General features: G+C 44.1%; 1 long non-coding RNA gene across 3 annotated transcripts in view; it reads right to left on the bottom strand.

Annotated features, from left to right (window-relative positions):
• The window catches only part of LOC309860603, a 69,677-nt gene extending 44,620 nt beyond the window's left edge, over positions 1-25,057 (bottom strand). For all 3 annotated transcript variants that reach the window (XR_014309481.1, XR_014309482.1, XR_014309483.1), the window contains exon 1: positions 24,777-25,057. This is a non-coding gene — a long non-coding RNA (uncharacterized lncRNA). The remainder of the gene's footprint in view (positions 1-24,776) is intronic.
• Between the last annotated feature and the right edge of the window lie 276 nt (positions 25,058-25,333).

Below are 25,333 nucleotides of genomic sequence, written 5' to 3'. Positions count from 1 at the left end.
CTGCTGAACCCTGGCATGAAGAGTAGCTAGAAATCCCATTACCCACCTTGGTGACTCTGACCCAGAGTAGGAGCCCCAGGATCCATGAGGCAGTGCAAAGGCAGGAGGAGCCTCAGGCTTGACCCTTCTGCCGGCTTCCTAAGGGGATGCGGCAGAGCCATCCCAAGGAGAACTTGCTTTGTCAAAGAGAGTATAGGAAGATGAGGCCAGACCTTCCTTTTCCTGTTGCTTCAAAGAGAAGCTAATCTGCTCTGCTTTATAAAGTAAAAAGGAGTGGAGGGATACTGAGGCTGGCAACAGTGAGTATTTGCTCTGTGCTAGGCAATTAGCCCCATTATTTCACCTGAATATTCCCAACTTGCCTGGGACAGAGCTCCTGTTGTTCCATATCCTTCCCAATGGCTGGAATTCTGAGACTCGTGTTTGCCAGTCTTACAGGTATGAAATGGAGGTTGCATTTGGTATCTCTCCGATTGCTAATGAGGTGAAGTCTTTGTGGAGTTTGGTTGTGGTTGTTTTTCCGCATTTCCTTCTCTGGAAGAATGTGGGGTTTTCACTACTAGTTTATCCTGTGCTTGATGATTACTGACCTTTGGTTTTCTCAGTCAGTCCAGGAGAAAAAGGAAGGGGGAAAGTCGGGACATTTCTAGACTTCAAAGAGAGAGAGAGAAAATTGGCAACGGGCCCCTGTTCTGAGAGGCCAGAGCAGCATGGTGCTGGGCTAGGGCCAGAGGAAGGCCTCTGCCAGGAGACTGGCTTGGGAAGATTTGACCTAGGACTTAGGGAATGTGATGCCTGACGTCCAGTCATGTTCCTTGCTTAATGACGCAATTCCATTATTACCAAAGCCTTCAGCAAGCTCTATGAACATAGGTTGGGGAGAAGTAGTGTGGCATGGAGAGGGAGTGCACTGGCTGGAGGAAGTGTGGGGGAAATCCAGAGCACAGTTTTTGGTGTAAGGGGTGAGACCCTCCGCCCCAGGATGTGTCAGCAGCCCTACCCCTTGGGACTGTCAGCACTATTCGGTGGCATACAGAACATTTCACTGTCAAGGCAGAGTTGGGGGTTGATACTCAAAGAAAGGGCACATCAGTAGGCTCCAAGGACAAGTTTACATGGGGGAAGGTGGGAGTTAGAGACAGATTTAGTCTTGGAATCACCCTTCCCCGTGACGTAGCAGACAGAGCGTGCTTTTTTCCCCCTTCCGGTAGGAGCAGATCCTTTTCGCAGTGAGGGTTCAGTTCCCCAGAGTCCCCAGGCAGGCCTGCCCATGTCTGAATCCCAGCAATGAACCAGCATAGGCAGAAGTATGATGTTCACCACAGGATTCACTTTTAGTATATGTTCTTTAAAAAAAACAAAAACAAAAAACGGAGGCAGAATATAAAATTTGCCATTTTAAAGTATGTGATTCAGTAGCATTTAGTATCTTCACAGTATTGTCTCATTCTAAGACTTTTTTTCATTTTAAATAGACTTTATATTTAAGAAAAGTTTTAGGTTCACATCAAACTTGAGCAGAAACCACAGAGTTCCCTTACACCCCTATGCCCCTGCCCTTCCCCCCAACCCACCATGCCCAGCCACCTACCCCCAACAACATCTCCCAACCAGAACGGTACTTTTGCTTGCACTCATGAACCTCTGCTGACACGTCGTTATCACCCAGAGCCCAGGGTGTCTATTAAGGTTCACCCTTGCCAAGTTGCAGAGTGAGCAGGAACAGGGGGACAGACTTAGAGAAGGGCAAACAACAAAAGGAAATTATTTGATTGGCTATGGCTCACAGACTGGCTGGCTGAGACTGGTTGTCCTTCAGCCTTGATTTTGTAAACCTGAGGCATTTACAGGCTTAGATTTTGGTTTGCTTTCCTGGGCTACCACAGCATTAAAGTCCCTCAGTCTAATGGCCTCCTTGTTTAATTACAGCCCTAACTCCTGACAACCTCTGAATTTTACTGTTGCCATAGATTTGTTTATCTCTAAATGTCATACTGACATCTTATATTATGTGGCCTTCCCATATTGATCTCTTTCCCTTAGTTTTATGCATTAAAGTCTTCTCCATGTCCTTTCATGGCGTGAGAGACCATTTCTTTTTAGTCTCGAATAAAGTTCCGTTGTCTGGATGTACTAGTTTATTCAGTGAGAGGCTGAATATATACAAAAGGGCAACATACAAAAACAGACCAGACTAGACCCTATATAAACAAAGAATTCTGGCTTACGATCTATTGTAACCTATCTGGGAAACCAACCTCTTTACACGTCATAAACAACCCAGGAAGCCAGCCTCCTTTGTTAGACTTGGCAAAGCTATCTTCAGACACGAGCTACAAAGCTAAATAATAATTTCTGTAATCATCTGTCCAAAGTGGCTAGGATTTACAATGACAGTTTTTCCTCATTTTGTCCCTGCTTCCTCTTTAGGACCAGGCAGAAAATACCAAATATGCACCCCTAACCAATCATACAGCCTGCCCCACTTCTGGTTAGTCCCCCTATAGCTTCCTAGTGCCAAGAGCCTCCTCTCAGGGCACCCTGAAGACTTTTTCCAACTTTTTCCCACTTTTTACTTCTGTGTGCCTTTGAGTCTCTGACAGAATGTAAGTGATGGTGGCCATTTCCCTTGCTGTTCCAAGTTCAGAGTAAATAGTTTTTACTTTTCTCTTTTGGTTGGTTTTCTTTTATTTATACATCATTCACTTACTGAAGAACAACTTGGTTGCTTCCAAGTTCTGGCAATTAAGAATAAAGCTATTATAAATATCTACATGCAGATTTTTGTGCAGACATAAATGTTTGACTCCTTTGTGTAAATACCAAGGAACATAATTGTTGGATTGTATGTTAAGAGTATGTTTAGTTTTTTTTTTTTAAACTATCAAACTGTCTTCCAAAGTGGCTGTACCATTTTGCATTCCCCTGGGTAATGAACGAGCGTTTCTATTGCTCCACATCCACACCAGCCTTTTGTGTTGTTGGTGTCTTGAGTGGTATCTCATGTTTTTTAAAATTTGCATTTCCTTATGGACAAATGTTGAGCATCTTTTCATATGTTTATTTACCATCTGTATCTTCTTTAATGAGATGTCTTTTCAGATCTTTTGCACTTTTTTTTTTAATAGAGAGAAAGAGTGTGAGAAAGCAGGTGAGGTGGGGAAGGGGGTGGTTGGGTGGAGAAAGAGGGAGAGACAGAATCCCAGGCAGGCTCCAAGCTCAGCATGGAGCCCGACATGGGGCTCGATCCCAGGACCCTGAGATCATGACCTGAGTGAAAATCAAGACGCTGAAATGACTGAGCCACCCAGGTACCTCTCTTTTGCCCATTTAAAAAATCAGGTTGCTGGGGCGCCTGGGTGGCTCAGTGGGTTGAAGCCTCTGCCTTCGGCTCGGGTCGTGATCCCAGGATTCTGGGATCAAGCCCCGCATCGGGCTCTCTGCTCGAGAGGAGAGCCTGCTTCCTCCTCTCTCTCTCTGCCTGCCTCTCTGCCTACTTGTGAAATCTGTCGGTCAAATGAATAAATAAAATCTTTAAAAAAAAAAATCAGGTTGCTTTTTTTTTTACTGTTGAGTTTTAAGTGTCTTTAGGATATTTTGACTAGTAGTTCTTTATCAGATATGTCTTTTGCAAATATTTTTTCCAAGTCTATGGCTTGTCTTTTCATTTTCTTGATAGTGTCTCTCACAGAAGTTTTTAATTTTAATAAAGTCCAGCTTACCAACTATTTCTTTCATAAATGGTGCTTTTAGGGCTATAGCTAAAAAATCACCAACATACCCAAAGTCAACTAGACTTTCTCCTTTAAAACATTTTTATCATCCCCAAAGGGCTGTATATTCTGTCCATTTTTACATACAATTTTCATATGTCCACATTTGGCCAGGAACATGCAGATTCTTTTCCCCCAAAGGGTCAAATTTTAGTTTCCTGCTAGGCTTTGTTTTATATTTTTTGTTGCTTTACAAATATGGGAAAGGCAATGCTCATTGCCTCCCAGTTTCTGCCCAAGATTAAATCAACAAGGAATAGAGAGTTTGTACCAAGTATGAGTAGAGAAACTGTGTTCCAGAGATGACCAGAGGGTTTTTCTCATTGATATTTGGAGTTTTTCCCATAGGGCCCAAGATGTGAGAGAGCATTATGAAAATGTTGTTCCTCTTCAGAAAATTTTTAGATCCAGAGAAAAGCGGAACAAGAGTGAAGTGAACAGAAGAGACCCATCACAGTGTCCTATCATGCCAAGTGCATATGTTCTTTCATCAGGAGTATAAAATCTACCTAAAACATTTGTTTCTTTGTGATTCTGTTCTTGTTTTATCTATTTTTCATTAAAGTCTAGATTTTGATATTCCTAGGATATGTGGCATCCCTTAGTGGAAAGCAAGTTAAAAATTGAACACATGGGACTTTATGGCAGAGGTTCATGTTGGGGATTGGGGTAACACGAGGGCTGAGGGAGGAAGTTCAGTAACCTATCTTCACATTTCTATAGAGAGAACAACTGTTCAGTTCCCCAGAGGAAAGAGTTCTGAAATAATGTTTCTAGTCCTTCTTCTTATCTGTCCATCCTCCTCCTATGGGGATGATTCATCTGGTTGCTGAGATGACTGGAGTTTGACACCCATTAGTCCCCGGATGTTCATGTTCTGTGTTGGGTGAAGGCAAAGAGTTAGAGGCCTCCCTCTTTTTGCTCCTTCTCCCAATCTCTTAGACTCACAGGCTGTGAGGCCAGGCCTGACCCCCATGCTGCTTTTCACACACCCAGCCCCCCAGATTTAACCACTTATTTGTCTCAGGGTCCAGATTATCTCTCCAATCAGATTGGCCATTAATGAGTGGATATCTTCCTCCCTATAGAACTCCTATATACTTCTTTTTTTTTTTTTTAAAGATTTTATTTATTTATTTGACAGAGAGAAATTACAAGTACACTGAGAGGCAGGCAGAGAGAGAAGGAAGCAGGCTCCCTGCTGAGCAGAGAGCCCGATGCGGGACTCGATCCCAGGACCCTGAGATCATGACCTGAGCCGAAGGCAGTGGCTCAGCCAAAGAGAGAAGGCTGTGATTAATTCACAGCCACCTGGGTGGCTCAGTGGGTTAAGCCGCTGCCTTCGGCTCAGGTCATGATCTCAGGGTCCTGGGATCGAGTCCCGCATCAGGCTCTGCTCAGCAGGGAGTCTGCTTCCTCCTCTCTCTCTCTCTCTCTGCCTGCCTCTCTGCCTACTTGTGATCTCTCTCTGTCAAATAAATAAATAAAATCTTTAAAAAAAAAAAAATCCCATTTAACAGACCCAGATGATCCTCTGTCAGCCGCTGTCACCTTAAGGCCCTCTCTACAGTCAGTGGCACACTTGTGGGCAACTTGAATTTTCAGCCAGTCCTCCCTACCCCATCCCGTCTTATGTCTGTTCCATTCTAACCCCCATCCCTACTATAGGCAATCATAAGGCTTTGTTGGTTTTTATCAGGAGATTCTTGGAGATTCCTGATTTGCTATAAGTTAAAAAAAAAAAAAAAAGAGCACCTCTGAGGACCTCATTCTTCTCATCTTGAAGCCACATCATCTGGGGTTGTTCTGAGGATTTAAATCAGATAATGCATAGAAGCTGACTACATGGTGTCTACCTAGCATAGTACTAGTAGCAGATCCTCGGTGATTAATAGCTGCTGTTAATGCTGCTGCTGCTGCTGTTATTGTTGTTATTATTATTATTATTCAGCCTCCTATCTGTTGCTTCTCCCCATAGGTAGCAGCACTAAAAAAACAAGGCTCTGATCATTGTCTGTAGAGACTTAAACTGCTGTGTTTAGATGCCATTTTTGTTAGTTAAATTCATTCTTCATGACATATCTGTTTGATTCATTAAGCCCAGCTGGAAGAATCTGGCCCACTTGAGTTGACCAGTGGTTAAGGAAGAGGGCTTCCTACAACTTTTGAAAACCGGTAATGGGAACTGGTGAGTTCCAGAAGAATGTGTCCCCCAGAATTTTCTGGACCTCTAAGAAAATTGGACATCTGACTTCAAAAGACAGAGGAAATAACCCCCACCATTTCCCCCAAAAAGATAGTGGGTATTTGAGCAACTTGGAAAGATTTCTCATTTCCACCACATTCCCAGAGATTAAAGAAAAAAAAAAAAATTTTTACCCTGGATGTGCATTTGTGAACTGGAGCCTATTTTGGAATAAAAATTTCCACTTCTTACCCACAGACTGTGAGTAGTCCAGATATTGATTAAGATATTTGAAGCGCTACAGGAAATTAATCAAGTTGACATCCGCCACTGAAAAGGAAATTGAGAAATTAAAGCACAGAAGAAATGTGTGGATATGATGCCATCCCACATGTGAGGGGCTACGTCTATTTGTGAGACCAGGGGCATTTTAGGATTTTGCAAGTAGGGCCCTGTGTTATCCCACACAAAATTTTTCAGGCTGGAACTCAGAGGATTGTTGACCTCCCTGAAATTGTGAAGTTTTCTTGGGTATCTCTGCATATGTTTTTCTGAGGAGAAAAGCTATCTTAGGCTAAGTTCCTCTGAAGCAGAGCCTCAAACAGGGACTCGAGTGCATGAAGGAATTATCTCAGGGAAAAGAATTAAGGAGAGCAAGATGGAGCACAGGAGAGACCCAAGAGAAGATGTGGTCTCAGCTGAAGTCCAGTTTTGTATGGCCTTGTGAGGCACTCTGGAGGATGAACAGCACCACAGCCTTGGTCTTTGTTTTGTCCCCCTGTGTTAGTCAGGGCTGCTGGGGGAGAAGGGATGCCAAACCGGCTGGGTAAGGTGGCACTCTGGAGAAAGGGAGAGCTGTGAGCCATTAGCTGCCCATGCTTATTGTAGCTGGAGGCTCGGTGCTCTGGCCTGGGGATCTGAGAGGGGCACCCCTATAGAAGCATCACTCCCACAAGACTCTCCATGCCTGTGACTCCTGCCTCCAAAAGATGAAGAAAATTGATACACTTTCTAAAATTCTGTCTCTGTAAGTGAGAGATGCTATGGGTCTTAAGTTATTTCCTGCAGCACTCTTGACAACAACGAAAGACTGGGAATGACCTAAATATCCACCAGCAGGGCATTCCCTCAGTGAATGAGGGTATGATATGCAACTGGACAACCATGACAAGAACAAGGACAGTCTCGAGTACTGATGTCACAGTGGTTACCAGGATACAGTGTTAAGCAGATTATCAGAGGGAAGAACAGTGCATCTGGTCTGCTACTATTTGGATAAAAAAAGCTTTTACTTTTTTGCCTGATCCTGTGGAGAATGTCACCAAAAAGAGTCAGAAGAAAATGGCTACCTCTGGTTACTTCCAGGGAAAGGAATGGGTGGCTGGGGAATGGAGTCCAAGGGAGTAAAACCACATTCCTTTTTGCTATCCTGGAGGGTGGTATTTCATCTTTTAATGCCTCATTCAGCTTCTAGAACAGTACTTTATGGCTTCAGCCTCAGGAATGGTGTCTGTGCTGCTGAAGGTTATGAAGACAAGTTTTTTGCTTATGTAAGAATTGGAGTTCCTTTTCTCCTTGCTTCCATGAGTATTTCCTTACCACAGGATCACCATAAAACAACCCACCACATGGAACCACGCCGCCTATTTTCACAGCATCCTTTGTTTTTCTCTCAAGAGCTTCTTATCTCCTGTCAGCCTACTGCAACTGATGAATGCATTCCCTAAGCCCATGTGACCTATGCTATGTTTAATCCTGACTTAATGTTTATTTTTCTAGTTGCTCATGGGCATCGATGAGGGGAGAAATTTCTAAGAACTTGTCAGGGAGAGTCATGCTGTGCTTCGTGTCCTGAGAGCAAAGATATGTCTGTCTTCAGAGAAGGACTTAATAACCTACTGGTGGTACGGGGTCAGGCGCTATTTAAAGAAAATGGCTGTAATGTCCTCAATAATAACAAACACAAGTAGTCTTTGGACTACTTGGTGCCAGACCACAAGCCAAGCATTTCCTGCATTTATCTCATTTAATCCTCTCAACAATATGATAAGGAAAGGGGAAGGGCGTATTGTTAAGAAAAAAATTTTTAAGAAAATAAATGGAAAGAAAGAAGTTCATTAATATGCACATTTCCATAGCTCGCACATGGAGGAGCTGAAATTCATACCCCGTCTGCCTGACCTCCCCAGTTCAAGACCTTTACCACTCTGCTATCACTAGCTGCCTGGTGAGCTAGTAAGAAGCCATTTTTCTGCTCCCTTTTGGAGCTGGCTTCAGAGCCTTGCTCGAGGCCTGTCTGCTGGGTGATCAGAGACCCAGAGACCATTCATGAGCTTGGTCCCAATTCTTGTACGAATCAACAGCTCCCTCTCCTAACAACTGGAGAGGGATCTCCAGTTGTTAGGAGATACCCAAATGGCAACTTTTCCTCTTGGTGGCCCCTAAGAACATGGTGGCACCAACGGATGGATCCTGTCTATGGTGATGAGCTGTTGAGGAGCCAGAGTGCCAGAGAAGACTGGGAGTGGAAGCACTAAATAATGACAATAATAATAGTGAATCAGGCTATCGGCCTATTAGATCCATCCCTCTTTAGAAAGAGCTAAGGCAAGCGATCTATTTACCCAAAGCAACTACATTAGTGCCAGCCCGGTTTTCGCCACCAGTGAGCACCATTGTGACAGGGAGGAAACATCCGCAAGAAGAAAATACTTCCCTGCACCCTTGCTCTGTGTGGCTCTGACTTGCCTTTGGCAGGTGTCTGACCCCCACAGGGCAAGCAGCATGGGATCCCCTGAAAAGCCCTCTTTCTTGGGGAAAATGAGATATTTTCATCCACAAAAACGAGGTCAGCCCCCCCTGTCAACTACATGGCAAAAAAGACAACCAGGACGTACCAGAGTAAAAAGAGCAGGGTCCTGATCTAGACTCAAGGCTGGCTCCCTCGTCAGAAAAAACAAAGCAACACCAAGCAAGCAAGCTCCTGGCGGAATCCAAGCAGCCAATAGCAAGGAGAACCAAGCTATTAATTAGGGAAGAAAAAGGCAAAGGGGCTAGTGTTTGTTAACTCCCCGCCTTCATGCTGAACCCTCAGGAACCGCAAGTGTCTGAATAAACAGCAAACTGGAACAGAGGAGAGTCCTCATTTCTGGAAGGTTGAAGGTTGAAAAAAATATTTTGACAAAATGAGTATAGAATCATTTAGAAATGTAAACAAAATAGACAAATGTCTGTTTTATGTGTTAATTTCAAACCCAGAAGTATTTATTATAAAAGTTGCTGTTATTTAGAAACACTGCTTTTTAAACATTCCCAATCTCACATTCAGGAAACAATCTTTCATAAACCCTTCATGTTTCCTGCGATACACTCTCTTTGTCCCAGCTGAAGTCATTGTTGAACAATCTAAGGCTTTTCTAAAGCACATCGACTTGATTTCCAGCAAATTGAGATGCATTGCTTTTTAAATTCATATAATACGCTATTAATGAAAGTGTACCCTAAGCCCCTAATACCCATTTCTGTGAGATTTAGTACAGTTCACTCATTCTCTAAATGTGTATTAGTGATATTAGTGATATCTATAAAATAACCCCGTCACTATCGCTTTTAAAAGTGATCTATTAAAAAAAAAAAAAAACGGTTTTCCATCATCTCTGGTATTTGCTATTGTGAAGTCATATCCCTATATTTATGACTAAGTCTGTATTCTCTCTAGATGACTGTATTATCCCCTTGGGACTGACTCTGTATTAAATTTGCCTCCTTTGAAAAATCCATTGCATCAGGCAACTCCTAAAAGCACCCCAACTGCACTGACTGAACATTGTTTCCAACAATTTATCTTCCTCAAATAATACTTAATCAAAATAAAAGAAAAGAAAGAATTTTTTTTGGTGTCTCAGCCAGGGTTCTGTGGAGAGCAGAGCCCGAGGCAAAGCCATGCAAAGCCACTTTATCAGGAATGCAATGGCAGAGAATAGGAGGGGAAGAGGGAGAGAGGCAGGGTAGAAGGCAAAGCCCTGAGTGGGGGGTGTGTGGGGGAGTAGGGGTGTGGGGAGGTAGGTGGAGGAGCATGGCTGAGCTGATAGGGATCAAGGCAATCAAGAGCCTTTGACAGAGATCACAAGTAGGCAGAGAGCAGACAGAGACAGAGTGGGGGGAGCAGGGGGAGGGGGAGCAGGCTCCCTGCTGAGCAGAGAGCCTGATGATGCAGGACTGGATCCCAGGACCCTGAGATCATTGACCTGAGCTGAAGGCAGAGGCTTAACCCACTGAGCCACCCAGGCACCCCAAGGTGCTTTGAAATCTATACAATGAAGGGTCAGCCCTCTTCTCCCCTTAAATTCTCTACTTCCCCTACCCAGAACATGTAAGCCAGTAAGTGTTTAAGACCATAGCTGTGCCTGAATGTGCATGTGTAAATAGATAGATAGATAGCTTGGTCCTTGGGGGTCATGGGTGGTAGGCAGGGAAAAAATGAAACAAGATGGGACCGGGGAGGGAGACAAACCATAAGAGACTCTTAATCTCAGGAAACAGGAAACAAACTGAGGGTTGTTGGAGGGGAGGGGAGTGTGTAGGGTGGGGTGGCTGGTTGATGGACATTGGGGAGGGTATATGCTATGGTGAGTGCTGTGAATTGTGTAGGACCGATGATTCACAGACCTATACCTCTGAAGGATCAATAGATTGATCCTCTTTTTATGCTAATCGACGCTATGAACACTGTTCTGTACCTTCTTCTCTCTTAACAACGTATCTTAGAGATCACTTTATATTAGCACATTCTTCTTCTTTCTTTTTTAAAGATTTTATTTATTTATTTTAGAGAGAGAATCAGAGAGAGTGTGAGAGAGCAGGAGCAGGGAGGAGAGGGAGAAGCAGGCTCCCTGCTGAACAGCAACCCCCACCCCCCACCACACCCCACCCTGGACTCAGGGCTCCATCATCCCAGGACCCTGGGATCACGGCCTGAGCTGAAGGCAAACACTGACTGAGCCACCCAGGCATCCCTCCGACATTAGTATCTAGCACATAGTACTGATACTTCATGATACAGGAAGACCATAATTTATCTAAGTGGCTCAGTAACAATGGACATTAGACATTTACTGTCTTTTGTTATGGTGAACTGTGCCACAGTCTATGCCCTTGAACCTGTCTTGTGCCCTGGCTGGTGAAAGCATGACACAATGGGTTTTTGACACACCTCATGTGGACCCTGGCTGGAAGGAAGTATTCAGTGACTGCTACCCCACCCTTTGTTCCCCTTTTTTGGGGGGTGTAGTTCTCTCTCCAGAGCTCTTTCCCCACCAAGGATGCCTTGTTCTTGGAGAATGGAAATATCAGGAAACACGAAATGTGACCTTTTTTTGGAATCCAGATGTGCTTGGACACATGATTGGATCTCCTGCCAGAACTGAGATAGCATTTTCATTCTGTGCTTGAAAAATACTAAAGGGGAAAAAATCCACCTCTGTTGCCCTCAGACTTAAATCTAAACTCTCTCAGGACATTATCTTCACCTGTGGATGGCCGAGTGGGTCTTGGCTTGGCTTGTCTTTAATGCCATTGTTAAGAGAATGAGAAAAGGTCCTGAGATGCTTTCAAGACAGGGGAGCTGGGAGGGAGACCCTAAACACTTCTCTCAGGAGACAAGGCTGAAAATCTGAACTAGCAGTGACAAGTGCAGAGAACTGAGTGTTCCCTGAAGCCGTCTCCCTGGTCCACCTTGTGTCTTCCACATGCATCTAGGAGGGGCCCGGCATGAATGCAAGCCTTAGGTTTGCACAAGCGCTGCTTCCAGGGCCTGGGGAGGAGGAAGAATTTCCTGTAGGAGGGAAAAGGGGATCAGAGCACATCTGTTGGTGAGAATTCTTAGGTGGGTGTGTGGCTCGCTCCTGGATACCTAACTCATCCCCAGTCTCAAAGTGGTGTTCAATAAATGCTTGAGGAATGGATTTGGGCTTGACCTGGCTATACTCTGCTCCATCCTAGATTGTGAGGTGCATCATAATAGAAGTGTCGAGTTCAATTTGATTCTTGGAGTTTTAAGTGGACTCAACATATACTTATTGAGCACTGTGTTCTGATCTGGGCTTAGAGACGAAATCAGCATAGTCTTTGGCTTCAAGCAAATAAAAAAGGAAAGAGGGGCTTAGAACTCCAGAGGTTTGCAACTGGACTAGAAACTTCCTGGAGTACATGCCATCTAAGCTGAGGCCTGAAAGAAGAGACAGTTGAGCAAAGGGCTTGGGGGAGGTGGGCACAGGCGGTCCAGGCAGCAGGTGCGATCACTGAGAGCAGCTGGCCTGGCTTCCGGGAGCCCAACAGAAGGCTGGAGAAGGGCTGGGTGTAGGGATACGACAGTTCAGAAGGCAGGCCACCAAGGACCTGTGTGCTGCTGGAGGAGCCCGGGCTTCATTCTGAGAACCATGGGGACCCGACGGGGTTCCAGCAGAGAGGGATGCTCCCGGCACCTTGCTGGGTGCTGGCCGTACAACCAAATACCACAGACCGTTTTTACCTTCCTGGAACTCGTTTTCTACTGGAGCAAGGACTGGAGATCGCTTCTCGGCCTTTTGGCTAAGATCAAGTGTGGAGCAAGGACTGGAGGAAGGCATCAAAGGGGGCACCTGGGTTTTCTAGTCAGGTGACTGGGTAGCCAGTGGTGACTTTTGCGGTTGTGGGGAATAAAGGAAAAGGAGCAGGTTTCTTTTCTTTTTCTTTTTCTTTTTTTTTTAAAGATTTATTTATTTGACAGAGAGAGAGATCACAGTAGACAGAGAGGCAGGCAGAGAGAGAGAGAAGGAAGCAGGCTCCCCGCCAAGCAGAGAGCCCGATGTGGGACTCGATTCCAGGACCCTGAGATCATGACCTGAGCCGAAGGCAGCGGCTTAACCCACTGAGCCACCCAGGCGCCCAAGGAGCAGGTTTCTAAATACATTTTTAAGTATGGTGTTCTGCTTTTACTGAAGGGAAAGTATCTTGAGCTACTTTGAATAGGCCTCCCAATGTCCATTTTCCCAATCTCCCAGAATAACAGAAGCTTTTATTTTCAGCTACCAAACTACGCTTTGGAGCCCATGTCAAAGCTAGCTAGCTGTGACCATACGATTAAGTTCCAGCCAAAGGTATAGAAGTGAAAGGGACAGGTGCGACTTCTGGACCTGGTCCTGAGAACGGGGACAGGGCAGTGGACCTGGGGCATCCATCAAACTGCAGGATGGAGTCACAGGATGCAGGTGCCAGGGCAATGAGACCAAAGGAGCCTGGGCCCTGACAGCTGCGCAAAGGAAACGGCCCTACCAGCATGAATTTTCACATCGAAGGGAAGTAAACATCCATCTTGACAGAGCCACTGTTGAATTTGAGTTTTTTTTATATTGGCTACACTCAGTACCTTAATAATAGCAGATCTGACCCAAGCAAAACTGTGATAGAGACAAACTGAGCTGCTTCTCCTTTCTGTCCACCCTCTTGGGTATAATTTACCCCTGGGATCTCCAGAATTTTCCATTGTTGACCAGTGCCTTCCTTCTTCCAATACCCCTTTGTCCCACTCACTAAAACCTGTCAGATCTTATCTGCAGGTTACAGGGAGCTTTCCTCCTCCCATCCTCCAGGGATGGGGATGACTCTTTGATCTGAAAATGCAAAATGCCATGCTAATTATAGCTTCATGTATTAGTTAAAATTGGGATGCAGAATCATACCCTGGGTTTAAATCCTTCCCAGGGGAATGAGCAAGAGGCCTTCATGGCCTCAGCCTCATTTATAAGATGGCATTAATACTGGCACTGACTTTATAGAATTGTTCTAAGAAGAAAATAAGATAAAATAAAGCACTTAGCACGGTTCCTGGAAAAGAATGAGGGTCAAATCACTTGCCTTGCTTCCAGAAATGTGTATTTGTCTCCAGTGCAAGTTGTCCAAGGAAGATGGTCATTGATCCTTCTTTTAGAGACCTCAGGGGATAGGGTTTCCACAGGCTCCCATGGCGTACTTGCTTAATCGTCTCTGCAGCTTGGATAGCTTTCCTTAATGTCTGCCAAACCCTCTCTCCCAGCCACTGAAGCCTTGTTAACCATCTGTGAAAGACATGTGGTCACCTTCCCCTCTGAGATGCTTTGACCTTATCTTCTCTGGGTTAAAAAGCTTTGAGTTCCTTGTTATTACGCCATAAAACCCATCATCTATTTCTGGGATCATTTAGTGATTTCTCTTTTTAGGAGTCAGAGTGAGGTTTGGATGGTCTTCAGATAGGTGCCCAGAAACTGTGTAAAAGAAAGCAAACTATGATTCTATCCTAAGCTGGGCTTGTGTCTGCAAAAGTCTAGGTCGGTGATTTTCAAAATGTGGTTCCACCCAGCAGCATCAGCCTAACCTGGGAACTTATTAGAAATGCAGACTCAAAGGTCCCACTCCAGACCTACTGAATCAGACCCTCTGGTTGGGACCCAGCAGTCTGGGTTTTCACTCTTCCATGATTCTGATGCTGTTAAAGTCAGGGAAGTGCCAGTTTGCAAAATGAGAGTGGAAAGGGTCAGAGAATGTAGCCAATACCTGAATCCTGAGGGGAAGTCCCTTAGTTTCCTCTGAAGTGCAAACCCAATCTCAGATTTCATCACCTTCTAGCTGGCAGCAAAGGAGAGAAGAGCCCCCACATGGTCCCTAGAGGAGTTGAGGAGAGAGAAATTGCCAGGCTCCCTCCTGAGCCAGCCAAGACCTCAGGGCTCTCCCCACTGAGAAGGGAGGATGAGCTGGTCTGCCCTGAACCTGTTTATTGCTTTAGTAACACGTAGAAGAAGAGAAAGCCACTAACTCCTAGCACCCTTGTCCCCGGTGAATAGCGAACACAACCCAGTCACTCAGTGTCTTAGGATCTGAACAGCCAGAGGAGTCCCAGGGAGCAAGGGAGGCGGGGAGGGAATGCGAAGGCTTCCCCTGTAGGGAAAGAGCAGAGCAAACCCTTATCTTCCAACTCAAGAAACTAGAGCACTGCTGGTCCCCCCCCCCCATGTGAAATAAAGTCCCTTTGTTGTTGTTGTTGGGGGTGTTTTTTTAGTTAGAAATCTGCCCCTCAGGTGCAGCCATGATGATTAGCTAAAGGCCTTTTTTTTTTTTTTTAAAGATTTTATTTGGGGCACCTGGGTGGCTCAGTGGGTTTAAAGCCTCTGCCTTCGGCTGGGGTAATGATCCCAGGGTTCTGGGATTGAGACCCACATTGGGCTCTCTGCTCAGCGGGGAGCCTGCCTCCCCCACTCACTCTGTCTGCCTCTCTGCCTACTTGTGATCTCTGTCAAATAAATCAATTTTTTTAAAAAATTAAAAACAAGATTTGTTTATTTATCTGACAGAGAAACACAGTGAGAGAGGAAACACAAGCAGGGGGAGTGGGAGAGGGAGCAGCAAGCTTCCAGAAGAGCAGGGAGCCTGGTGCGGGGTTCCATCCTAGAACCCTGGGATCATGGCCTGAGTCAAAGGCCTAGGCCTAAGGATTGAGCCTCACCAGGCGCCCCAGGTACAGGCCTCTTAGAAAGACTAAGCTCCTGGGTAAGAACTCTTTCTCCTTTGGTAACAGTCCTCTGGGACACATGCACATAAGCTCCACTGGCCATATTAGGTGTCCCCTTGTAACACTGCCCAAAATCAGGGTGCCCGACGGGGTTCTGAGCTCCTTCCTAGGTGACACGGATTATTACAGTCCCATGGGACCAGGAACACAAGCTCCCCCTGGCCTCCGGAGCCAGGTGATCAGGACGCATCCACTAGACAGCTGCGGCTGCAAAAACCTGGGCACCAGCTGAGCATAATGAACACCGGGTTGACTGAAACGCTCCAGCTCCAGCACGAAGGGGAGCACGCCAAGATGGCGCCCACCAGCCTCGGGTCAGTGCTTGTCTCTCAGGTGTGTGTGTGGAGTCGTGCTTGCCGCTCAGCCACCCACGCTTTAATACAAGTGGGAGCGTCTCCTCCATCGAAGTCTGGGGTCCCTCGGCTGCCGGAAGCTGGGTCCTGCTCCGGTGAGTCCAAGCGCGAGCCCCTTGAGAGCCCTTTCTCTCAGGGCCGCGCGGTGGGGCTGGGGACGCGAGCCTCTGCTGGTTTGCAGGGTTGGATGTTTTGGGGGCTTGTCTTTCAAGTGCGCGTCGGACCCTTTGTTGCATTTAATTTATTTTTGGTAGGGTGAACTAAAGTATCCAAAAGTGTGTGTATGCGGGGGGAGGTGATGATGATGTGTGCTGGGAATTATGAAGCAATAGATGTAAAAATTTTCCCATATCAAAAGCTTGGGCATCTTTCCAAGAGCAGAACTTTCCATAGCAAAACATCATCTGTTTTCAAACGACGCTAGAGGTCAGAGGAAATCAGTGTGGAAGACCGTTCAGAGGCACCAACAAGGGACCCGAACTGATGCCACAGGTCAAGGCCGGCCCCTCTCTCAGGCTTTCACCACGCAGTGCGGCCCGAGCGGGTCTGTGGGCCGCGGCCCGAGCCGTTGTTAATAAAGGCCACTGGTAAGGGCGCTGGATTAGGGTCTCCGTTTTACTTTCAGTTAGAGTATAAAGCTAGAACTCTCCTTTGCCCGCCCTCTGTTTTTTCACACATGAGTAATAGTCAAAGTTTGGGATATTTCCTACTGAATAGTTGAGACCTCAAGTCTCTGGGCCCTGGATTTCAGCAGTGAAAAAAAATTTAAGCACATGAAGAGGAAAGTCATAAATGTCCTATAAAGAAAGTAGATGATTTTTAGTATTATTACTATTATTTTATTTATTTATTTATTTAGCAAAATTATGCCTTTTGAAATTCAGTTGGCGTTTGTCACAGGCCGTGTGCGGGGGCGGGGGGGTGCCATCGGTTTCCATAGCACCGTCAGCCGGAGAGCTGTGGGGTAATTATTTCTCCTGTTCTGTCACAGGAAGTGCTCATTCCGGCACGACATCCTCTCGAACTCCGCAGCAGCCTAAGTGTTTCAAAATAGCCACGTTTGGAGGGACCTTTATATAAATCTGTTCTCTTCTGAATGATGCCCTGTCTTCCTGCCCCATTTTACCTCTGCTCTTTGGTGACGATTCTGTGATTCTGTGAAGGAGGCTGAGACACAGGCTGGGCGGGGGCGGGGGGGGGGCGGGGAGGTGAATCAATGTCCCTGTTCTGTTTTTGAAAATGATTCAAAAACATCAAACCCCAAACCAGTCTCCATGGAAGTGAAAGCCCTTCTTTCCCCGGGGAATAAGCAGCAGTCAGAAATCCCCCAGCCAGGGTCACACAAGGAAACAAGGGGAGACTGAGCCTGAGGGCATTCATCCATTCTAGGGGGAGGGTGTAGCCTGACTAGGGTCCAGACATGCTCTGAATTTCCTTCTTCTGGATTTGTTCGGAGTTCTCTAGGTATCTGGGTAGAGGGCATCCTCTGTACTCCTATCCTGGGCTCAGGTGAGGGTCGCCGGCTGTGACTCCCATTGAAGGGACCTGAGAAGTCACCAAGTCCAGACTTAACATTTCACAGATGGAGAGCAAGCCCAGAGAGGAGGTGAACCTGCTGAGAGTGGATTCAGCTCACTGTTGGCTCAGAAGGAACTTGCGTTTCGGAGGTCTGCCCTGCTGCTTCCTCCCCCTGAAGGCTTCTAGAAGACCACCCATATCATCCCAAACTGTTTGTCTCTGAAAGATAAAAAGTTGCCCCTCCTGAGGCACGTGATCAGAGACGACAAAAATCCCAAGCTCTTGCTCAGTGGTCAGATGGGAAGCCACAGCTTTTTCCTGAATTTCTCTCGGTGAGGCTAAGAATCCCCCAAAGGCCACAGGATGTTTTGGAGTAATTTTAAATCGTTTCCAGGAAAAAGGAATGACCTTCTAAGCAACAGAGTAGGAATTCAAAGTCCTGGTGATGGAGCCCTCCCTTTCTCTTCTAGTTTCTGCAGACAACGAGGTCAGGCAGGCCTCTTCCTAAGAGCTAAGAGTCTAGGGGAGCCTGAATGGCTCAGTAGGTTAAGTGTCTGCCTTTGGTTCAGATCATGATCCCAGGGTCCTGGGATCGAGCCCCACATCATTAGGATCGAGTCCCACATTGTGATTGGGCTCCCTGCTCAGCAGGGAGTCTGCTGCTCCTCCTCCCTCTCATCCTCCCCCTGCTTGTGCTGCCTCTCTCTCAAGCTCTCTCTCTCTCAAATAAATAAATAAAATCCATGGCGGGGGGTGGGGTGGGGGAAAGAGCTGAGTCTAGTGTGGGGGTGCAAAAAAGGAGACCAGTGACTCTCTGCACAGGAGAGCATGTGCAGCACTTGGGGACCCCTAGCTGGAGAGGCACCTTTCTCCTTCCTCAAGGGTATCAGGTGCTCCAGATTCAGGCAAGACCTTCCAGGGGGCATGTGTGCACTGGACAGGCAGGAATGAGGGAGAGCAATTCAGGCCAGTAAAGAGATGCAACCAGTTGGGATTCAGGACAACTTCCAGGGTCATCACAAACTGGAAAAAGAGTAATAAACACAGTCTCGGATTGACCCAGATAGGAACTTACTCCTAGCTTCTGATCCATGATGTGCCGTCCACAAATTTCTCTCAAAGGCGAGCAGTCGACAAAAGGCTAGAAGAACTCACTGCAGATTTTACTACAAAAGGCTAGAGGAACACACTGCAGACTTTACTACAGCTTCTGCAAACTGGTGTTTTGATTTCAGAGATGGGATTAGTAGTGGGGATGGCGACATGTTTCACACAGCATTACACATGGGGAAGAATGTACAATGTAATAATCATTGAATGGACAAATCACTTTTCTGGGACTTTTTTTTTTCTTGCTAAAATGTCATTTGGGAAGTTTTGTTGTTTTTGCAAAAAACTAAAGAAAAAAAGATAATATAAAAAGTAAAAATGACCTATAATCCCAATACCCAGAGAGACCTACTGTTAACTCGTGGTGTTTTGTAATTGAGGTCATACAGTTTGACTTCTGCTTTATTTATGTAGCAACATGCTATAAGCATTTCAAGGTAATTGCAAATGCATCATAAGGATCATTTTAATGTCTGAATAATATCTTACAACCTACACAGCATTCCTTTGCTGCTGTACTTGTGGTTCTTTCTAAAATTTTGCTATTATAAATATCATTGGCATAAGATACTGAGGATGAAGTTTCAAGATATGGGCAACTTTCAAACAGGGCAAAATGCTATTAATAGTTGAATCCAGGCAACTATGGGAGTTCATTGTACTTTCAACTTTTCTGTGTTTGAAATTTTTCATAATAAAATATTGTAAACAGTAGTGCAGTGGTGAACACTTTTGTATATGATTTTTTTTGTTCATGTCTCTGATCTAATCCTTTGATTTTTGTGTTTCTGATGATATTTTAAAATAGAGCCATTGGGTCAAAGATCATGAATATCTTTAAAGACCCACCATACATTCTCAAACTAACCGCCCTCTTGGAAGTTTGCACCAACAACGTATGAAACTCATCTCTCTCCATCCATGCCATCCTCGAATTATATGAGTTTTTATTAATATCTGCTATTTTCATAGAAAAACAGTTTATCACTGGATTTCTTTGGTTACTAATAAGTTGAAATGCTTTTCCTTATTTTCATTAGCTTTTTGTATTTCGTGACTTACAACCTTGACCCCTTTTTCCATTGAAAGCTCAGTGTTGACTCATGTCCTTGAATGAATATTTTAAATTTAAATGTTTATTTTTTTCTGGGTAATATATGACCATGATTTAATATTTAAGACTTAATTGTAATATGAACTCGTAGTTCCTGCCCTTCCCATCCGCATCACCAGAGAATGCATCTTTAAGAGGTTTCTTTAAAACTGGTTAATGGGCATTAAGGAGGGCACGTGATGTGATGAGCACTGGGTATTATAAGCAACTGATGAATCATTGAACACTACTTCTGAAACTAATGATGTACTGTATGTTGGCTAATTGAATTTAAACTTAAAGCTTTTTGGGAAAAAAAAGCCATTTCTCCTAGTTTTCTCTAAGTAACATGCTTTATTTCTGCCTTTCTCAAATTCTTAAAGCTATAATTTACACACAATAAAATGCACACATTTTAACTGTACTGTTAAGTTTTAACTGTTCAATGAGGGTTTTTTTAATGGAATAAAAAAGCATAACATAAAATTCACCTTCTTAGCCATTTTTAAGTACAGTTCAGTGGTGTTAACTGTGTTTACATTGCTGTGCAACATCTCTAGAACTTTTTCATCTTGCAAAATTAAAACTCTATACCCATTGAACAACTCTCCATCTCTCTATCTCCCCCACCTGGCCCTGGCAACCACAATTCTACTTCTGTTTCTATGACTTTTTTTAAAATTTCTTTTCAGTGTTTCAAAATTCATTGTTTATGCACCACACCCAGTGCTCCATGCAATACGTGCCCTCCATAATACCCACCACCAGGCTCACCCAACCTCCTACCCCTCTCCCCTCCAAAACCCTCAGATTGTTTCTTAGAGTCCACAGTATCTCATGGTTCGTCTTCTCCAATTTTCCCCAACTCCCTTTTCCTCTCCATCTCCCCATGTCCTCCATTCTATTTGTTATGCTCCACAAATAAGTGAAACCATATGATAATTAACTCTCTCTGCTTGACTTATTTCACTCAGCATGATCTCTTCCAGTCCCGTCCATGTTGATACAAAAGTTGGGTATTCATCCTTTCTGATGGAGGCATAGTACTCCATAGTATACATGGACCACATCTTCCTTATCCATTCCTCTGTTGAAGGTCATATTGGTTCTTTCTACAGTTTGGCAACTGTGGCCATTGCGGCTATGAACACTGGGGTACAGATGGCCCTTCTTTTCACTACATCGGTATCTTTGGGGTAAATACCCAGGAGTGCAATTGCAGGGTCATAGGGAAGCTCAATTTTTAATTTCTTGAGGAATATCCACACTGTTTTCCAAAGCGGCTGCACCAACTTGCATTCCCACCAACAGTGTAAGAGGGTTCCCCTTTCTCCACATCCTCTCCAACACACATTGTTTATTCTCTTGTTAATTTTGGCCATTCTAAGTGGTGGAAGGTGGTATCTCAATGTGGTTTTAATTTGAATCTCCCTGATGGCTAGTGATGATGAACATTTTTTTGTGTATCTGTTAGCCATTTGTATGTCTTCATTGGAGAAGTGTCTGTTCAAATCTTCTGCCCATTTTTTGACATGATTATCTGTTTTGTGTGTGTTGAGTTTGAGGAGTTCTTTATAGATCTTGGATATCAGCCCTTGTCTGTACTGTCATTTGCAAATATCTCCTCCCATTCTGTGGGTTGCCTCTTTGTTTTGTTGACTGTTTCCTTTGCTGTGTAGAAGCTTTTGATCTTGATGAAGTCCCAAAAATTCATTTTTACTTTTGTTTCCTTTGCCTTTGGAGACATATCTTGAAAGAAGTTGCTGTGGCCAATGTTGAGGAGGTTACTGCCTATGTTTTCCTCTAGGATTCTTGTTTCTATGACTTTGACTAGATATCTCATATAAGTAGAATCATACAGTATTTGTCTTTTTGTAACTGGTTTCTTTCAGTTAGCATAACATCCTCCAGGCTCATCTGTTTTGATGCAAATTATAGAATTTCCTTCCCTTTTTAAGGCTATGTAATATTTCAATGTATGTATGTACCACATTTTCTTTATCCCTTCATTCATGGATAGATACTTGGTTTATTTCCATGTCTTCACTATTATGAATAATGCTGCAGTGAACATGGGTATACAAATATCTTTTTGAGATCCTGCTTTCATTTCTTTTGAATGTATACCCAGAAGTGGAATTGCTGGGTCATATGTTAATTCAATTTTTAATTTTTTGAGGAATGTTTACAATGTCTAAGTAATATTCTTTTACAAATATTTCTTATTTTTTTCCTTCCAATTTTATAGACATTATCTACTGACTTCATACTCTGGAAAATAAGTTTTATTATACTTCTCTCCTATCTCAGTTTCCCCTTACTACTGTCTTCCAAGTATATTTATAGCCTGTTTGGTTAAGTTATTACTTTCTGTTTATACTTTCATAAATATGCAAGCATTGTTTATTTAATTTGCTTTCTTATAGAACTTCTTGTTTTCCTGGAGCCGATGATTGTGCTATTTTTTAGTCCCTTGGGGTTTTTGAAAAAATTTATAACCAGATTCACTTACAGAGCTGTAAAATTCCCCCTCAATATTGTCAAGCACCTCTTGACCTATTAATTATACTTTTCTTTTAGAGATGATGCTGTTCTTTTTCTCCATCTCTTCTGGTTTCTTTCTAGGCAGAGCTATTGTCCTGAAACTAACTTCCACCATCATGCTGATTTTTCTCTTCATCTCTTTCCTGTGTTGGAGAAAAGCCTGGAGCCTATGACTTAGCTCTCCTCAAGTCTCATGATCCTTGGCTCCCTATTTATATTTAAGATTGGAAGTTGAATGTTTACAAAAGGATTGACAGTGAAAAGACCAATCATGTATCATTTCCCAGGCACTGTGGAGCCTGGGGAGCTTGAAAGGGAAATGAGACTCCAAAGGAAATAAATACAAACACACAATGATAAATCTAGAACTGCTGATGTGACTACAGTAAATATACAAGGGTCAGTAGTGGCATAAAGGAAGGAGTAATGAGCTGCTCTCAGGTAGCTTTCCCTTCTAAAATATGCTAAAAACGATAACAATAGTGGCAGTGACAATATCTAACATGCGGCAAATGCCTACTCTGTACAAGTACTATTAAATATCTATTTAAGAACAAAATTTCCTTTGGTTTTACAGTGATGATTTTTTCTGAACTTTCTGAATGGAATTTTATTACCTTGTGAAGAATGAGTTGTATATCAGTAATTTTTGAGGAATCAGCACAGGTTGACAAGTGGTATTTTGAATGTCTGTTTCTCCTTCAATCTGTATTCATCTTTTAAGATGAAACAAAGTTACAGCTTTATTAAAAGAAGTGCTCTGGGGGTGCCTGGGTGGTATAGTTGTTGGGTATCTGACTCTTGATTTTGGTTCAGGTCATGATCTCTGGGTGATGAGGTTGAGCCACATGTCACGTGCCATACTGGGTGTGGAGCCTGCTTGGGATTCTCTCTCCCTCTCCCCACCCCCCAACCCACATGATCTCTCTCTCTCTCCCTCTCAAAAAAAAGTGCTTTTGTGTAGGGTAATATGCATATCATTTGTGTAGGAAGGGATGTATGATACATGTTTTTACATAAATTCCATGTTTGTCAAAAATTTTTCTAGAAGGAGAGTAGAACAACCCCCAGGAGGGATGGGATATGTGTGTGTCTGTAAGTTGGAGGAGAGTTTTTTAATAACTTTTCTGGGAATCTGATCAGTGTGACTTTAAAGCCACATACATTTATATTGCTCTTATAATCAAAAACTAATTATAAAATAATCACCTCATGTAAACATATAATCATAACATGATAATAGAAGAATGATTATAGTGGAAAACCCTCCACTAACGTAATTCTCCTCAGTGCTGTTTTCAGGACCAAAGGGCTCAGGCCATCCATCAAGTGTGTGACAGAATGTTGCCTGACCAGACGCCATGAGGGCAGAATTTTTTAGTGTCTCCACATACTGATCTGCCTATCAGCTCTTGGCCCCTCACTGACTACAGCCCATGGGTGGAAGCATGTCTATGGGTTAGAACTTGCATCTGTCCAATTCCATCTTGTGGTCACCTTTCTCTCTCTCTCTTTCCTCTGGAGCAGCGCTCACAATCTGGACTCAAGTCAGGATTAGTTCACTTGAGCGTTGGGGCTAGAAATGGGGTCAGGGATTGAAGAGAAAAAAAATCATAGACTGACCAGGCCAGAATGAACCAGAATGAACAGCAAAACCAGTTGCTCAAAGCAGGAAGTCAGGAGTAGGATAAGTCAAGGTCTTGGCTGCATCTGTGACTACAGAAACCCAAGCAAGCATCGACACCAAGAAGAAGTATCAACAGGAACACCTCAAAGGGTGTCACGCACTTCAGCATCCCTACGACTCTATGACACTGATACCACTCTAACCCCCATTTTATAGATGCAAGCTCACAGAGATGTAGTGATTTGCCCGTGTCATATAGCTGGTAGGTGTTGTAGGTAGTTAAACCCTAGTAGTTCAGCTCTGGGGACAGAAACTATACTAATGATAGGGATAAGACACTACATTACCTACTTACTTATCACCAATAAAAATGCAATCACAAACTGTGGTTTGAAGAGAAGAAAGCAACCTGAAACTAAAATACTTGATCTACACTTCAGAGTTAGGTAAGGCTTTCCTGGTGAAGAAAACTGGAACTGAGATCTAAATATTGAGTTACTTAGATAAAAAGCTGGAGGCTAAGGAACCAGCAGAAGAGAGTTCCAGATAATGAGAATAGTGTGTACAAAGGTCCTGTGGCAAAAGAGAGAAAACCAAGTTGGAGGTGCCAACATAGCAAGTGCTGACTGGTCTTAGGGACAGCATGAGGCAGAGACAGAACGTCAAGAGGTTTGTGGAGATTGAGCAAAACCTGGTAATTGCTTTCACACCTAGGATCTGGGGTAGGGAATTGCTCTGGCATGAAGAAGCCAGGCTTTTTGTGGGAATTCAATGTGCTCTTGTGTATCAGTGTCAGGTACTACATTTACCCGTGCACTGATATATGCTAGTTTTGTTTTTCCTCTCCCAGGCCCCCATTCTTCCCTTCTGCCGCACTCCTGACTCTGGCTTAGACAGAAGTGTGCAATAATGCCCAGCTTGCACAAAGACCTAGTTTGTAAAGAGACCTCCTCCCCCCTCTCCCACACAGCAGCCCAGTAGAGAATGACTCACCATAATGGAGAGGCAGACAGCTGAAGTACATTTGACGAAGACCAATAGCACATTGCATTGCAGAGTCTGTTGGCTTTTCCTACCCTGAGCTTTCAAAAGCAATTCAAATAAGAGATGAACCAGGTGCCAGGTCAATTGATCTGTGTCTATGGAGTTGGGGTGGATGTCGGCTGTGTCCCCATTTGGCACTTCCCTTCTAGACTGTGCCAGGAAGGTGTTAGAGAATGCCTACCCAGTAGGTGATGGAAAGCTAGCTGTCTGGCTTGCACTCCCTTTGTTTATCTGGGTCTGTGCACAGTGGCCTGACCTCCATCCACTAGACACTTGCCATGCTCAGATTGTTGGACTTTGGCATTTTCTCTTGTTTTTCATTTTCATGAGTAAAAGAAGATTATTCACTTAATAGTCAGAGGGCAGTTGGTTATTCAAGAACATCCTGTAAGCATTACCAGGATCAGTCCTTGACCCTGAGGAATAAAGGGAACAGATATTCCTCAGAATGGTGGAGATCCGGCTTAGGGACTGCAGTGAAAAGAAGGCTGTCAATAGCGGTTTTG

The sequence above is a fragment of the Mustela nivalis genome, assembly GCF_964662115.1.
Source record: "Mustela nivalis genome assembly, chromosome: 2".
NCBI lineage: Eukaryota > Metazoa > Chordata > Mammalia > Carnivora > Mustelidae > Mustela > Mustela nivalis.
Note: the sequence above shows the minus strand (reverse complement) of the source record. Positions and strands in the feature narration are given on the sequence as shown.